Here is a 17,728-nt window from a genome sequence, read left to right on the forward strand (position 1 = left end):
GATTGCTAGAATTAGCGAAGTTGACGAATATGGAGTTAAAACGAAGATGGAGAATACTTTGTTATCTTTGTTTTGAGGAATATGACGAAAACATTCGTCATATTCGCCATCTTCGCTAATTCTACCAAGCCAACCATAGTAAACCAGGTCTAAGTTGAAATTGCAATGCGATTACTTCAAGTTATATTAATCGAATTGCGATTTCAACTTAGAGCTGTTTCTAATGGGTCAGCTTGCTAGAATTAACGGAGTTAACGAATTTGGAATATAGCAGTGCTAAGTTGAAATCGCAATTCGATTACTTCAAGTTATATTAATCGAATTGCGATTTCAACTTAGAGCTGTTTCTAATGGGTCAGCTTGGTAGAATTAACGGAGTTAACGAATATGGAATATAGCAGTGCTTAAGTTGAAATCGCAATTCGATTACTTCAAGTTATATTAATCGAATTGCGATTTCAACTTAGAGCTGTTTCTAATGGGTCAGCTTGGTAGAATTAACGGAGTTAACGAATATGGAATATAGCAGTGCTTAAGTTGAAATCGCAATTCGATTAATATAATTTGAAGTAATCGAATTGCGATTTCAACTTAATTCTCACATCCGACAGTACATTCTAGTATGGAGGCGTTCCCATGGTGATGGGGACGCTCCATGAGCACGGAAGTCGGCAGAAGCGGCAACGGGCACTGACTGGAGCAGCCAGGAAGCCAGGAATCCTCAGGACAGGTAAGAACTACTTTTGGGAAGTGGGAAAGAAAAAAATATAACAATAATAAAAATTAAACAACGAATATTCGAAATAGCGAATTTATAGTGCTATATTCGAAATATTCGCGAATTAGCGAAGTGCCGATATTCGCTAAAAAAATTCGCTATTCGAATATTCGCGCTCAACACTATACATCACTGGCTACAGACCAAAGAGACTAATGGATGGAGCAACAGTGCTGGAATGTTTTTATTATTTTCCCCTAATAAAACAAATAGGTTGGAAACCCCTTCAAGTAAAGCCTTGAAAGGATAATTTCTGTATTCAGCTTCTCTAGACCCTGCTGTGAAGCGAGGGAATATGGTTAAACCACCCTTTACCAAACAACCACTACGTCAGTATCACCTAAGTGCAGAATTGCCACTAACCAACCTGTCTCCATATCATTGCTGGTGCCAGAGAAGAATTGCACTAATGCCTGCTGCTACTGTATGTATTTCAAGTCCTACATTGCACTTAGTAAAAGAGACTTTGTTACTTTAACTTTGGCCTTATTCTTCAGTGCTACAACTTTCATTGCAACTGACTCCAGGGAGCGATGGCCCGAGGTAGGACATCATGACACTACTACACTACATCAGGATCACTACCCCTCTCATCCTCTATGCTGGCTCCTCAGGGGCTATTCTACTTAGCTGAATCTGTTTAATGGATTCTGTCACCAGGATTTCACTTACTGAGCTGTTAACATGACCACATCAGTCTTCACAATTTATATTACAATATACTAGTATTACTGCCCTGTGTCTTGTAATTTGTCTATAAAATCGCTTTTATTAATAATTAATATGCAAATGACCTAAATAAGGAGCCCAAGGGGCTGTCTCTCTGTCCGTTGGAGCCCAGCAGCACCCCTTCTCCTTGAGCCCAGCACCGCCCCACTGCTAATTTATTCACTCCTCCTCGCCGACCTCATGTGCCTGGTGTGCAGTAATCTCGCGCATGCGCTGTGGATAGACCTGTCAGTGCCCGGGCGGTGTCCTGTCATCGGCCTCACAGAACACATTGCACATGCACTGACTGGTTTTTCCACGGCGCATGCGCGAGTTAACGGCGCACCAGGCATATGAGGTCGGCGATGAGGAGTGAATAAATTAGCAGTGAAGGAGAAGGAATGCGGCTGGGCTCCAAAGGACAGAGGGACAGCCCCTTGGGCTCCTTATTTAGGTAATTTGCATATTAATAAAAGCGTTTTTATAGAAAAAATTACAAGACACAGGGCAGTAATACTAGTATATTGTAATATAAATCACGGAGACTGATGTGGTCATGTTAACAGCTCAGTAAGTGAAATCCTGGTGACAGAATCCCTTTAAATCATATATCCTTGAATGTTCCTCATTTTCAAGGATATTAGCAAGGTACAGTTAATAGCAAAAACATGTAACCAAAATGTTTGCTTCTTTCTATATTTCACTCTAATGGAGAAGGTGAAACAGGCTTTTCTGGACCATTCCATTTGCTTGTAATAGCTTGTTTCTCATGGGCTTTTTGTCTACTTGCCGTCATATCTGGAATCTTTTAACCAAAAAATACAATTAATTCTGTAAATCAATAGCAGTCTAGATATTTTCAATGTCATCTCATATAAATTATTTGGAATGGATTTCCTAATCAAAAAGAACATTTCTGACGGCAAACTCCAAGCAAATCCTCATTGATTGGAATGACCTAAGTTTAAAATGCTGTGTAGGACATTTTTCTGAATGACGCGGAGGAGATTGACTTCTTATGGCTAGAGAAGCTGCTGGAAGCCTAAGCTCATGAACTCTACAAGTGTGATCTTTCTACATGTTTCTATAGAATATCTTAAGATCATGGGCAGGTGGATAGATTTAATGTAAATAAAGCTTAAAGGGGTTGTGGCACAATAGACAATTCATAGGTGATAAATGTCTCGGAATCACTTGGTGTCCCAACACTGGTCTCAATTAGAGTTGAGCGAACACCTGGATGTTCGGGTTCGAGAAGTTCGGCCGAACTTCCCGGAAATTTTCCCCGACCCGAACTTCGTCCCGACCCGAACTTCGTCCCGAACCCGAACCCCATTGAAGTCAATGGGGACCCGAACTTTTGGGCACTAAAAAGGCTGTAAAACAGCCCAGGAAAGAGCTAGAGGGCTGCAAAAGGCAGCAACATGTAGGTAAATCCCCTGCAAACAAATGTGGATAGGGAAATGAATTAAAATAAAAATTAAAAAAATAAAATTAACCAATATCAATTGGACAGAGGTCCCATAGCAGAGAATCTGGCTTCACGTCAGCAGAGAATCAGTCTCTTCATGCCATAGCAAAGAATCTGGCTTCATGTCAGCAGAGAATCAGTCTCTTCATGCCATAGCAGAGAATCTGGCTTCATGTGTCACGGCCATGGCTATGACCGTGACTCCTGAACCGCATGCGGTTGTCAGCGGTTCTCTTTGGTGTTCAATCACAGGTGAGGGCTGTGGTATTTGCCTCACCTGTGGTTGCCGCTGGCAACAGTGTGTATGGGCAGCGTAGCAGTCGGAGCGGTGCCATTGCAGCTTGCTACGTTGTGCATGCGGTTTTGTGTGATGTGTGTATGTGTGCACTTGTTGTTAGTTATTGTGTGCACTTTCCCTTTATGTATGTTTGTTTTCCCTTCTGTGTTACTGGAAGGGTTAACTTCCTTCCCAGTGTGTGTGTGATGTCACTGGGTGTGTCCAATCCTTGGGTGTGGCCACTTGGGCCTATAAAGACCCTCTCTCTTGCAGAGCTCAGTAGGTTGCTTCAGCATGCTTGCTGATAGCAGCCTCCTGTGTTTGTCATCCGCCAGTGAGAGCCACCACTGTGGTCATAGTTTAAGTTTGAGTTTACAGTTCATAGTATAGGTTTTAGTTAAAGTTTTATGTATGCCTATGTCTTTATGTGTGTGTTGTAGCAAGTTTGTCTGTTGGGATTTTCATATGTGTTTGTGCAGCATAACGGTTCTGGATCCCTGTCTGTTTAGGGATCCAGTCAGCAGGGCTGTGGCAGGTTGGTGAATGTCTGTTCACCTGCCATTTCCGTATTGCTGTTTCTGTTCCCCTTTTCCCAACAGCTTGGCCATTGAGGCTCCTGCTCCTCCGTGTCAAGGAGGAGTAGGTTGCCTTACCCAGCTCCTAGCTCAGGGATCTGCGGAGGGTAAGATAGGGCTCCGAGGTTCCGGCGCATGGGCCCTCCTACCTTAAAGGTCGGCCCATGCAGGTTAGGAGTTAGGGTCAGGGTAGGGACGCTGTAGGAGGTGACCTGCTCCCTGTCCTGTGGCTTCATGGCCGAGTAGCTACTTCAACACCTGGCACCTCACGGCTGAGGGTTTCCCCCATCCTCAGCCGTGACAGTATGACCACAAAGGCTTCCCGCGTGGCGTTCCCTCGAAAGAGGGTAAAGCATGCACCGCTATCTGAGGATGGGGTGTATGCGCGTTCTCCGGAGGGAGAGCGTTATGGGGCTCACCATTTACGGCGCGGTGAGTGGCATTCCCCGCCATTCCTTGCTCACCGTGTCCGTGTTGGTGTCCCCTTTTGTTTGTCTTTCCCCTCCCCCCCTCCCACTGTTTCTTATGCCTCACCAACTTTCCCCTTTTGTTGTTGGGAGGGGCTTTGAGGGGTGGGAGTATGCATTCCCTCGAAAGAGGGTGTAGCATGTACCGCCGTCTGTGAAGGGGTTACCCCGCCATCCCTTCACCGTTGCCTCGTGTGGCTTCCCCCTGATTTTACTACACGTGGTGTGTGTCTGGTATGCGGTATGCATACCTTCGAAAGAGGGTGCAGCATGCAGTGCCATACCCTTGTGGTCTGCATGCGCGTTCTCCGGAGGGAGAGCGTTCCTGGGGGTTCTCCGTTAACGGCACGGTTGGTGGCTTATTCCCCGCCACCTTACCTTCCGTGTCCGTGTTGGGGATCCCTCGTCCCTCTCCATGTTCCCATCTCTGGTCGTCTGCTGGCAGCACTCCGTAAGTGGTCCGGCTGCGTGCTGGTTAGGAGTGTCTGCTGGCAGCGACTGGAGTGGGGACGTGAGTGGAGAGTCCCCTCGTTCACTCTCTGTGGTTCTCCTCCCTGTGTCACTGGTGCGGGCTGCAGGCCTCGTCGGACTGGCTGTGTTGTGTGCTGGGAGAGGATGCAGCTGACAGTGACATTTTGGGAACCGTGTCTGAGAGTGGACGTCCCCTTCTCCCATCCCCTTGTGTGAGTCCCTCACGTTTTTTTTTTTTTTATTGGTGGGGGGGCTTTGAGGGGTGGGAGTGTCACGGCCATGGCTATGACCGTGACTCCTGAACCGCATGCGGTTGTCAGCGGTTCTCTTTGGTGTTCAATCACAGGTGAGGGCTGTGGTATTTGCCTCACCTGTGGTTGCCGCTGGCAACAGTGTGTATGGACAGCGTAGCAGTCGGAGCTGTGCCATTGCAGCTTGCTACGTTGTGCATGCGGTTTTGTGTGATGTGTGTATGTGTGCACTTGTTGTTAGTTATTGTGTGCACTTTCCCTTTATGTATGTTTGTTTTCCCTTCTGTGTTACTGGAAGGGTTAACTTCCTTCCCAGTGTGTGTGTGATGTCACTGGGTGTGTCCAATCCTTGGGTGTGTCCAATCCTTGGGTGTGGCCACTTGGGCCTATAAAGACCCTCTCTCTTGCAGAGCTCAGTAGGTTGCTTCAGCATGCTTGCTGATAGCAGCCTCCTGTGTTTGTCATCCGCCAGTGAGAGCCACCACTGTGGTCATAGTTTAAGTTTGAGTTTACAGTTCATAGTATAGGTTTTAGTTAAAGTTTTATGTATGCCTATGTCTTTATGTGTGTGTTGTAGCAAGTTTGTCTGTTGGGATTTTCATATGTGTTTGTGCAGCATAACGGTTCTGGATCCCTGTCTGTTTAGGGATCCAGTCAGCAGGGCTGTGGCAGGTTGGTGAATGTCTGTTCACCTGCCATTTCCGTATTGCTGTTTCTGTTCCCCTTTTCCCAACAGCTTGGCCATTGAGGCTCCTGCTCCTCCGTGTCAAGGAGGAGTAGGTTGCCTTACCCAGCTCCTAGCTCAGGGATCTGCGGAGGGTAAGATAGGGCTCCGAGGTTCCGGCGCATGGGCCCTCCTACCTTAAAGGTCGGCCCATGCAGGTTAGGAGTTAGGGTCAGGGTAGGGACGCTGTAGGAGGTGACCTGCTCCCTGTCCTGTGGCTTCATGGCCGAGTAGCTACTTCAACACCTGGCACCTCACGGCTGAGGGTTTCCCCCATCCTCAGCCGTGACAGTATGACCACAAAGGCTTCCCGCGTGGCGTTCCCTCGAAAGAGGGTAAAGCATGCACCGCTATCTGCGGATGGGGTGTATGCGCGTTCTCCGGAGGGAGAGCGTTATGGGGCTCACCATTTACGGCGCGGTGAGTGGCATTCCCCGCCATTCCTTGCTCACCGTGTCCGTGTTGGTGTCCCCTTTTGTTTGTCTTTCCCCTCCCCCCCTCCCACTGTTTCTTATGCCTCACCAACTTTCCCCTTTTGTTGTTGGGAGGGGCTTTGAGGGGTGGGAGTATGCATTCCCTCGAAAGAGGGTGTAGCATGTACCGCCGTCTGTGAAGGGGTACATGCGCGCTCTTCGGAGGGAGAGCGTTCTGGGGGTTTCGCCTCTGATGGCGCGGTGAGTGGCGTTACCCCGCCATCCCTTCACCGTTGCCTCGTGTGGCTTCCCCCTGATTTTACTACACGTGGTGTGTGTCTGGTATGCGGTATGCATACCTTCGAAAGAGGGTGCAGCATGCAGTGCCATACCCTTGTGGTCTGCATGCGCGTTCTCCGGAGGGAGAGCGTTCCTGGGGGTTCTCCGTTAACGGCACGGTTGGTGGCTTATTCCCCGCCACCTTACCTTCCGTGTCCGTGTTGGGGATCCCTCGTCCCTCTCCATGTTCCCATCTCTGGTCGTCTGCTGGCAGCACTCCGTAAGTGGTCCGGCTGCGTGCTGGTTAGGAGTGTCTGCTGGCAGCGACTGGAGTGGGGACGTGAGTGGAGAGTCCCCTCGTTCACTCTCTGTGGTTCTCCTCCCTGTGTCACTGGTGCGGGCTGCAGGCCTCGTCGGACTGGCTGTGTTGTGTGCTGGGAGAGGATGCAGCTGACAGTGACATTTTGGGAACCATGTCTGAGAGTGGACGTCCCCTTCTCCCATCCCCTTGTGTGAGTCCCTCACGTTTTTTTTTTTTTTATTGGTGGGGGGGCTTTGAGGGGTGGGAGTGTCACGGCCATGGCTATGACCGTGACTCCTGAACCGCATGCGGTTGTCAGCGGTTCTCTTTGGTGTTCAATCACAGGTGAGGGCTGTGGTATTTGCCTCACCTGTGGTTGCCGCTGGCAACAGTGTGTATGGACAGCGTAGCAGTCGGAGCTGTGCCATTGCAGCTTGCTACGTTGTGCATGCGGTTTTGTGTGATGTGTGTATGTGTGCACTTGTTGTTAGTTATTGTGTGCACTTTCCCTTTATGTATGTTTGTTTTCCCTTCTGTGTTACTGGAAGGGTTAACTTCCTTCCCAGTGTGTGTGTGATGTCACTGGGTGTGTCCAATCCTTGGGTGTGGCCACTTGGGCCTATAAAGACCCTCTCTCTTGCAGAGCTCAGTAGGTTGCTTCAGCATGCTTGCTGATAGCAGCCTCCTGTGTTTGTCATCCGCCAGTGAGAGCCACCACTGTGGTCATAGTTTAAGTTTGAGTTTACAGTTCATAGTATAGGTTTTAGTTAAAGTTTTATGTATGCCTATGTCTTTATGTGTGTGTTGTAGCAAGTTTGTCTGTTGGGATTTTCATATGTGTTTGTGCAGCATAACGGTTCTGGATCCCTGTCTGTTTAGGGATCCAGTCAGCAGGGCTGTGGCAGGTTGGTGAATGTCTGTTCACCTGCCATTTCCGTATTGCTGTTTCTGTTCCCCTTTTCCCAACAGCTTGGCCATTGAGGCTCCTGCTCCTCCGTGTCAAGGAGGAGTAGGTTGCCTTACCCAGCTCCTAGCTCAGGGATCTGCGGAGGGTAAGATAGGGCTCCGAGGTTCCGGCGCATGGGCCCTCCTACCTTAAAGGTCGGCCCATGCAGGTTAGGAGTTAGGGTCAGGGTAGGGACGCTGTAGGAGGTGACCTGCTCCCTGTCCTGTGGCTTCATGGCCGAGTAGCTACTTAAACACCTGGCACCTCACGGCTGAGGGTTTCCCCCATCCTCAGCCGTGACATCATGTCAGCGCAGAATCAGTCTTCATGTCATAGCAGAGAATCAGGCTTCACGTCACCCACCACTGGAACAGGCCACTGTCACATATTTAGGCCCCGGCACCCAGACAGAGGAGAGAGGTCCCGTAACAGAGAATCTGGCCTTATGTCAGCACAGAATCTGTCTTCATATCATAGCAGAGAATCAGGCTTCACGTCACCCACCACTGTACCAGGCCACTGTCACATATTTAGGCCCCGGCACCCAGACAGAGGAGAGAGGTCCCGTAACAGAGAATCTGGCCTTATATCGGCACAGAATCTGTCTTCATGTCATAGCAGAGAATCAGGCTTCACGTCACCCACCACTGGAACAGGCCACTCTCACATATTTAGGCCCAGGCACCCAGACAGAGGAGAGAGGTCCCGTAACAGAGAATCTGGCCTTATGTCAGCGCAGAATCAGTCTTCATGTCATAGCAGAGAATCAGGCTTCTCGTCACCCACCACTGGAACAGGCCACTGTCACATATTTAGGCCCAGGCACCCAGGCAGAGGAGAGAGGTCCCGTAACAGAGAATCTGGCCTTATATCAGCACAGAATCTGTCTTTATGTCATAGCAGAGAATCAGGCTTCACGTCACCCACCACTGGAACAGGCCACTGTCACATATTTAGGCCCCGGCACCCAGACAGAGGAGAGAGGTCCCGTAACAGAGAATCTGGCCTTATGTCAGCACAGAATCTGTCTTCATGTCATAGCAGAGAATCAGGCTTCACGTCACCCACCACTGGAACAGGCCACTGTCACATATTTAGGCCCCGGCACCCAGACAGAGGAGAGAGGTCCCGTAACAGAGAATCTGGCCTTATGTCAGCGCAGAATCAGTCTTCATGTCATAGCAGAGAATCAGGCTTCACGTCACCCACCACTGGAACAGGCCACTGTCACATATTTAGGCCCAGGCACCCAGGCAGAGGAGAGAGGTCCCGTAACAGAGAATCTGGCCTTATGTCAGCACAGAATCAGTCTTCATGTCATAGCAGAGAATCAGGCTTCACGTCTCCCACCACTGGAACAGGCCACTGTCACATATTTAGGCCCCGGCACCCAGACAGAGGAGAGAGGTCCCGTAACAGAGAATCTGGCCTTATGTCAGCACAGAATCTGTCTTCATGTCATAGCAGAGAATCAGGCTTCACGTCACCCACCACTGGAACAGGCCACTGTCACACATTTAGGCCCCGGCACCCAGACAGAGGAGAGGTTCATTCAACTTTGGGTTGCCCCGCAATATAATGGTAAAATGAAAATAAAAATTGTATTGAATGAGGAAGTGCCCTGGAGTAGAATAATATATTGTTAAGGGGAGGTAGTTAATATCTAATCTGCACAAGGGATGGACAGGTCCTGTGGGATCCATGCCTGGTTCATTTTTATGAACGTCAGCTTGTCCACATTGGCTGTAGACAGACGGCTGCGTTTGTCTGTAATGACGCCCCCTGTCGTGCTGAATACACGCTCAGACAAAACGCTGGCCGCCGGGCAGGCCAGCACCTCCAAGGCATAAAAGGTTAGCTCTGGCCACGTGGACAATTTGGAGACCCAGAAGTTGAATGGGGCCGAACCATCAGTCAGTACGTGGAGGGGTGTGCACAGGTACTGTTCCACCATGTTAGTGAAATGTTGCCTCCTGCTAACACGTTCCGTATCAGGTGGTGGTGCAGTTAGCTGTGGCGTGGTGACAAAACTTTTCCACATCTCTGCCATGCTAACCCTGCCCTCAGAGGAGCTGGCCGTGACACAGCTGCGTTGGCGACCTCTTGCTCCTCCTCTGCCTTCGCCTTGGGCTTCCACTGGTTCCCCTGTGACATTTGGGAATGCTCTCAGTAGCGCGTCTACCAACGTGCGCTTGTACTCGCGCATCTTCCTATCACGCTCCAGTGTAGGAACTAAGGTGGGCACATTGTCTTTGTACCGGGGATCCAGCAGGGTGGCAACCCAGTAGTCCGCACACGTTAAAATGTGGGCAACTCTGCTGTCGTTGCGCAGGCACTGCAGCATGTAGTCGCTCATGTGTGCCAGGCTGCCCAGAGGTAAGGACAAGCTGTCCTCTGTGGGAGGCGTATCGTCATCGTCCTGTGTTTCCCCCCAGCCATGCACCAGTGATGGGCCCGAGCTGCTTTGGGTGCCACCCCGCTGTGAACATGCTTCATCCTCATCCTCCTCCACCTCCTCCTCATCCTCGTCCTCCAGTAGTGGGCCCTGTCTGGCCACATTTGTACCTGGCCTCTGCTGTTGCAAAAAACCTCCCTCTGAGTCACTTCGAAGAGACTGGCCTGAAAGTGCTAAAAATGACCCCTCTTCCTCCTCTTCCTCCTGGGCCACCTCCTCTTCCATCATCGCCCTAAGTCTTTTCTCAAGGAGACATAGAAGTGGTATTGTAACGCTGATAACGGCGTCATCGCCACTGGCCATGTTGGTGGAGTACTCGAAACAGCGCAACAGGGCACACAGGTCTCGCATGGAGGCCCAGTCATTGGTGGTGAAGTGGGTCTGATCCGCAGTGCGACTGACCCGTGCGTGCTGCAGCTGAAACTCCACTATGGCCTGCTGCTGCTCGCACAGTCTGTCCAGCATATGCAAGGTGGAGTTCCACCTGGTGGGCACGTCGCATATGAGGCGGTGAACGGGAAGGCCGAAGTTACGCTGTAGCGCAGACAGGCGAGCAGCGGCAGGGTGTGAACGCCGGAAGCGCGAACAGACGGCCTGCACTTTATGCAGCAGCTCTGACATGTCGGGGTAGTTGCGAATGAACTTCTGCACCACCAAATTCAGCACATGCGCCAGGCAAGGGATGTGCGTCAAACCGGCTAGTCCCAGAGCTGCAACGAGATTTCGCCCATTATCGCACACCACCAGGCCGGGCTTGAGGCTCACCGGCAGCAACCACTCGTCGGTCTGTTGTTCTATACCCCGCCACAACTCCTGTGCGGTGTGGGGCCTGTCCTCCAAACATATGAGTTTCAGAACGGCCTGCTGACGTTTACCCCGGGTTGTGCTGAAGTTGGTGGTGAAGGTGTGTGGCTGACTGGATGAGCAGGTGGAAGAAGAGGAGGATGAAGCTGAGTAGGAGGAGGAGGAGACAGGAGGCAAAGAATGTTGCCCTGCGATCCTTGGCGGCGGAAGGACGTGCGCCAAACAGCTCTCCGCCTGGGGCCCAGCCGCCACTAAATTTACCCAGTGTGCAGTTAGGGAGATATAGCGTCCCTGGCCGTGCTTACTGGTCCACGTATCTGTGGTTAGGTGGACCTTGCCACAGATGGCGTTGCGCAGTGCACACTTTGATTTTATCGGACACTTGTTTGTGCAGGGAAGGCACGGCTCTCTTGGAGAAGTAGTGGCGGCTGGGAACAACATACTGTGGGACAGCAAGTGACATGAGCTGTTTGAAGCTGTGTGTGTCCACCAGCCTAAATGACAGCATTTCATAGGCCAGTATTTTAGAAATGCTGGCATTCAGGGCCAGGGATCGAGGGTGGCTAGGTGGGAATTTACGCTTTCTCTCAAATGTTTGTGAGATGGAGAGCTGAACGCTGCCGTGTGACATGGTTGAGATGCTTGGTGACGCAGGTGGTGGTGTTGGTGGTACATCCCATGTTTGCTGGGCGGCAGGTGCCAACGTTCCTCCAGAGGCGGAGGAAGAGGCCGAGGCGGCGGCAGCAGCAGAAGAGGCCGAGGCGGCGGCAGCAGCAGAAGAGGTAGCAGGGGGAGCCTGAGTGAGTTCCTTGTTTTTAAGGTGTTTACTCCACTGCAGTTCATGCTTTGCATGCAGGTGCCTGGTCATGCAGGTTGTGCTAAGGTTCATAACGTTAATGCCTCGCTTCAGGCTCTGATGGCACAGCGTGCAAACCACTCGGGTCTTGTCGTCAGCACATTGTTTGAAGAAGTGCCATGCCAGGGAACTCCTTGAAGCTGCCTTTGGGGTGCTCGGTCCCAGATGGCGGCGGTCAGTAGCAGGCGGAGTCTCTTGGCGGCGGGTGTTCTGATTTTGCCCACTGCTCCCTCTTTTGCTAGGCTGTTGGCTCGGTCTCACCACTGCCTCTTCCTCCGAACTGTGAAAGTCAGTGGCACGACCTTCATTCCATGTGGGGTCTAGGACCTCATCGTCCCCTGCATCGTCTTCCACCCAGTCTTGATCCCTGACCTCCTGTTCAGTCTGCACACTGCAGAAAGACGCAGCAGTTGGCACCTGTGTTTCGTCATCATCAGAGACGTGCTGAGGTGGTATTCCCATGTCCTCATCATCAGGAAAAATAAGTGGTTGTGCGTTAGTGCATTCTATCTCTTCCACCCCTGGGGAAGGGCTAGGTGAATGCCCTTGGGAAACCCTGGCAGCAGAGTCTTCAAACAGCATAAGAGACTGCTGCATAACTTGAGGCTCAGACAGTTTCCCTGATATGCATGGGGGTGATGTGACAGACCGATGGGCTTGGTTTTCATGCGCCATCTGTGCGCTTTCTGCAGAAGACTGGGTGGGAGATAATGTGAACGTGCTGGATCCACTGTCGGCCACCCAATTGACTAATGCCTGTACCTGCTCAGGCCTTACCATCCTTAGAACGGCATTGGGCCCCACCAAATATCGCTGTAAATTCTGCTGGCTACTGGGACCCAGGGCTGGGACAAGGCCATTTGGTGCCCAGGGCGAAGATGGCAAACTGCGCCCCCCCCCCCCCCCCCCCCCCCGTTTTTAAGAAAGAATCAATGTTGTTTCAAAACAAGAATATACTTAAAGCAATAGAACAAAGGACTGTGGGACTTTGATTGGACTGAGATGACCATAATTTTTTTAATAAAAAAATTAGTTTGTTATTTGTATTACATTATTTTCTTACTTTTTACAGTCTGTGTGTGAGTAGCAGCTAGTGAAGGCAGGCTCCTCGTGGCTTGTTCTTCACGCGCCGACACAGCTCCCTGTAGGCTGCGCGAGTCCTCCCTCTCTCACCTCACACCTCGCCTCCGGCGTGAGCCGCGTGACCTCACACGGCGCACGCCGGTGGTATCAACCAAATGAATCCTCCATGGGGGGGGGGGGGCGAGGAAACGCAGAGGAGGAAAGGGAGCCCGAGCCAGGAGCGCAGTCGGCACAAAATTCATAGGGGGAGAGAAGGAGCAGCGCTGACATGGCTGGTGTGGACGGTGTAGGCGGGTGCAGGAGCGCACTCAGCACAGCAAGCACAGCAAGTGGCGCTTGGCTAATGTGGTACAGTGAAGCTGTACACTGCTGGCACTTCACCTGCGCCCCCCTCCTGTCCGCAAATGGTAGCGCCCAGGGCACCCGCTCCTTCGGCCCCTGCCTTGTACCGGCCCTGCTGGGACCTGAGGTAGTTGGTTCACTAGGACGTGTGGCTGTGGCAGAACGGCCACGTCCTCTCCCAGCACCAGAGGGTCCACTAACACCACCACGACCATCTCCACGTCCGCGTCCCTTATTAGATGTTTTCCTCATTGTTCCCGTTCACCACAATTTTGAGAATGGCAAATTTGGGAATAGTTTTTCAACCCAGAACAAAAAATGTGTGACAGGTATAGGTTTAATCACAGAATTAGACTTGTATCTGCACGGTAGCGTGTGTGTTAGGTTTTTCTGAATGACACTATCAGCACCTTCAATGTAAGATATCCTTTTTGGGATAGATTTCAAGTAGGCCTCATATAGCAGAAACTAGTTATTTTGAGAATGGCAAATTTGGGAATAGTTTTTCAACCCAGAACAAAAAATGTGCTTTTACGGTCACTACAAATAACTTGACCAGCTAAAACAGTACAGATTTGGTTGAATAGAAATGTGAGGCCTGTTTTTTTTTTTGCGCTGTGTGACAGGTATAGGTTTAATCACAGAATTAAACTTGTATCTGCACGGTAGCGTGTGTGTTAAATTTTTCTGAATGACACTATCAGCACCTTCAATGTAAGATATCCTTTTTGGGATAGATTTCAAGTAGGCCTCATATAGCAGAAACTAGTTATTTTGAGAATGGCAAATTTGGGAATAGTTTTTCAACCCAGAACAAAAAGTGTGCTTTTACGGTCACTACAAATAACTTGACCAGCTAAAACAGTACAAATTTGGTTGAATAGAAATGTCAGGTCTATTTTTTAGGCGCTGGGTGACAGGCTCAACTTGCCCCTGATGTAGTATATGGCCAAAAAATAACCACACTATTGATGGTTAAATGCACTTGGGTGACACAGGCTCAGCCTGCACCAGATGTAGTATATGGCCAAAAAATAACCAGACTGTTGATGGTTAAATGCACTTCGGTGACACAGGCTCAGCCTGCAGCTGATGTAGGATATAGCAAAAAATAACCACACTATTGATGGTTAATCACACTTGGTGATAGCTTGTGCTGGCGCACCACAAGCCACAAAATGGCCGCCGATCACCACAGAAAAAAGTGATCTAAAAACGCTCTGGGCAGCCTCAAAAAAGTGAGCAAGTCGATATTAGCACTTCAATGATCCACAGCTGCAGATCGATCACAGAATGAAGTCTTTTGGAGGAGTTAATCTGCCTAATCTCGCCCTAACGTCGCAGCAGCAACCTCTCCCTATGCTTGAATCAGCAGAGTGACGTGCAGCGCTACGTGACCCAAGCTTATATAGAGGCTGGGTCACATGCTGCACTGGCCAGTCACAGCCATGCCAATAGTAGGCATGGCTGTGATGGCCTCTTGGGGCAAGTAGTATGACGCTTGTTGATTGGCTGCTTTGCAGCCTTTCAAAAAGCGCCAAGAAAGCGCAGAACACCGAACCCGAACCCGGACTTTTACGAAAATGTTCGGGTTCGGGTCCGTGTCACGGACACCCCAAAATATACAACTATACAGTTCGGGTTCGCTCATCCCTAGTCTCAATCAATCATTGTTTCCTCCCTCCCACCCACATGGATGGAGAGGCCTATCTTGTAAAGTTGTAGCTAGTCTAGTCAATGCTCTATGAACTAAATATATCAGATTAAAAACCTCTGATAGTTTGCTACAATGTACCATTCTGGAATCTAGGCTGCATATCTCACAGAACATTGCCTAGACTGTGTAAATTGAATCCACTATTTGCCAACCATCTATTTCTCCTGCAGTGGCTATGGAATGGATCACAGTAAGGGCTCGTTCACACGAACGTGTGCTGCCCGTTGCCGTATTTCCGCATTTGCGGATCCGCAATACACGGGCACCGTTCAGTGTGCATTCCGCATCACGGATATGGACCCATTCACTTCCATAGTTTATACTGTACCACTGAAACTGTCGGCTCATGATTCCGAAACCCCCTAAATGCCCTATTAGAGAGCATGGACTGAACTTGACTTTTTTTGGACAACCCCTTTAAGAATAAATTGATTAAAAAAAAGAAGATATTTTGCATTATTTGGAGCAAAAGCAATAACCTCTGTACAAAATGAGAAAATGTCTAATGTGTAAATTCTTTGTTCCCTCTGATCAGCGGTGCATTTATTTTTTTTCTTCCATATAATTTCATTAAACCTTCTGTTTCCATCGATTTTCTGCCCTTTAAATATGTGTTGCCACCTCATATTGAAAGGCCGTCGTAGACTGTTATTACGGGAGCCTTTTTATTCGCACAGGCCCCTTATTTCTCTCAGTGTGCCGCGGTCTATAAATATTCCTATGCGCAATTAAGCATCACATTTAGCTGCTTAATCCATCTCCTTCTGAGCTTTTCACGGAACTCGCATTTGGTTATCAAAAACACCAAGAAACAGATAAATCGTCAATGAAACACAGGAACGGGATTGAACTTGGTTCCATAGAGGAGCACTCCAGAGGGGAGAATTATCCGTGCGTACCGTTCTGTGTGTAATAAATGATCTCTTCTTCTGTCAGATGTTCCTCCAGAATACTTCCTAAAAGAGTAGTTCCTTTCAATCTAGATGATGAGAAGCCAGATGGTCTCCTGTTTGCTTAACACAGCACATATTTTTTATTCCGAATTGCCTGCCTTGCGTGAACACAGCAGGGGAAGTTTCTTGATTAAACCAAATCCTGTCAAGAACCTGAGTTAATACGGAACATAAAAAGGTGCCTGACTTCTTCAAAGTAGCGCCATTTCTGCTCCATGCTGATGGGAGCTATAAGGGTATAATAGAGGTGTACGCCTTCCTGCATTATTCTATATTCTCACACAGAATCGCCAGCTCCCACTCTACACTAGAAAGGCAGAAAATATTGACTTTGAATTAGTAATTGGCAAGAAGTGTCTCTCGCAAACTGCTTTTTCTCATACATGCCATGCATGCAGTGTTATTATACTGTATGGCGGTACTTTCAATAGTGGAGCATTTGTAGATTATGGGGCATCTGAGCAGAGCTGGTACAGAACAGTACGTCCACTTTTTAATTATTATTCAGAAAATTGTTAAGGCATGTATTTCTTTTCTTAAAACTAATTTATTTTTTATATATATATTTTTTTTTAATTTACTAAGGGCTAAGGACAAGCTCACGTACCTACATGTATATTTCTAAAAAGCAGGGATTAAGAAGTGCAGTAAAAAATTCCATTGTATATCCAATCCGAGCTGTGTCCAAGAGCACCTGTGTTCCATTAAAGGGGTGTTCCAAGTGTTTAATACAGATGACCTATCCTCAGGGTACAAAACTATATTCAAATCCAATCGGCACTCAACCACGGCGTTCACGCTGCAAAAAGTAAGGAGCGGACTCCAAATAAAGCATTTGAAAGAATCCCGGCAACAGTGTCATGCTTCTAAGTATATTCCTTTATTCTATTGTCATAATTCATCCAATGTGACGTGTTTCGGCACAAAGCCTTTATCAATAATTATTGATATCAATAAATATTGATAAAGGCTTTGTGCCGAAACGCATCACATTGGATGAATTATGACAATAGAATAAAGGAATATACTTAGAAGCAAGACATGGTTGCTGGGATTCTTTCAAATGCTATCCTCAGGGTAGGCCATCAGTATCTGATCAGAGGGGGTCCAATTCCTGGCACCCCCACTGATCAGCTGTTTGACTGCAGGGCTCCAGTAAGAGCTGCAGCCTCCTTGCAGTTTAGCAAACACAGCGCCATCCATTGGATAGTGGCTGTGCATTGTATTGCATGTTACTTGAATGTGACTGTGGCTGTGCCTAGGCCATGTGACCGATGGACGTGACGTCACTGGCCTAAGAAGTGGCTGCAGTGCGAGCATCACAGTCTCTTCAAACAGCTGATCGGCGGGGTGTCGGGAGTTGGACTGATATTGATCCTGCAGATAGGTCATCCCTATTTAAAAACTCAGAAAACCCCTTTAACAGTTGAACCATTTCAGTACATTCACACCACCGTATCCATTTTTAGGTCCACAAATTCCGGATTCGCAAAACACGTATACCGGCCGTGTGCGTTCCGCATTTTGCAGATCAGTACATCCCAGCCTTTCTTAGAAATCCCTATTCTTGTCTGCAAAACGGACAAGAATAGGACATGTTCTATTTTGTTTTGCAGGGCTACAGAATGAACATACAGTGTGCTGTCTGCATCATTTGCAGCCCCATTGAAATGAATGGGTCTGTATCCAATCCACAATATATCCATATAATAGCAACATGAAGTACATAACAGAATATAAAATGCCTCATGTAGATTATACAACGCACTTGTATCATATATTACTGCCCTACACTGGTGCTCACATCCTCTGTAGTGTCGCCTAGGATGGAAAACTGGGATGTCAATATAGAGGTCC

The sequence above is a fragment of the Bufo bufo genome, chromosome 4 (assembly GCF_905171765.1).
Source record: "Bufo bufo chromosome 4, aBufBuf1.1, whole genome shotgun sequence".
Classification (NCBI taxonomy): domain Eukaryota; kingdom Metazoa; phylum Chordata; class Amphibia; order Anura; family Bufonidae; genus Bufo; species Bufo bufo.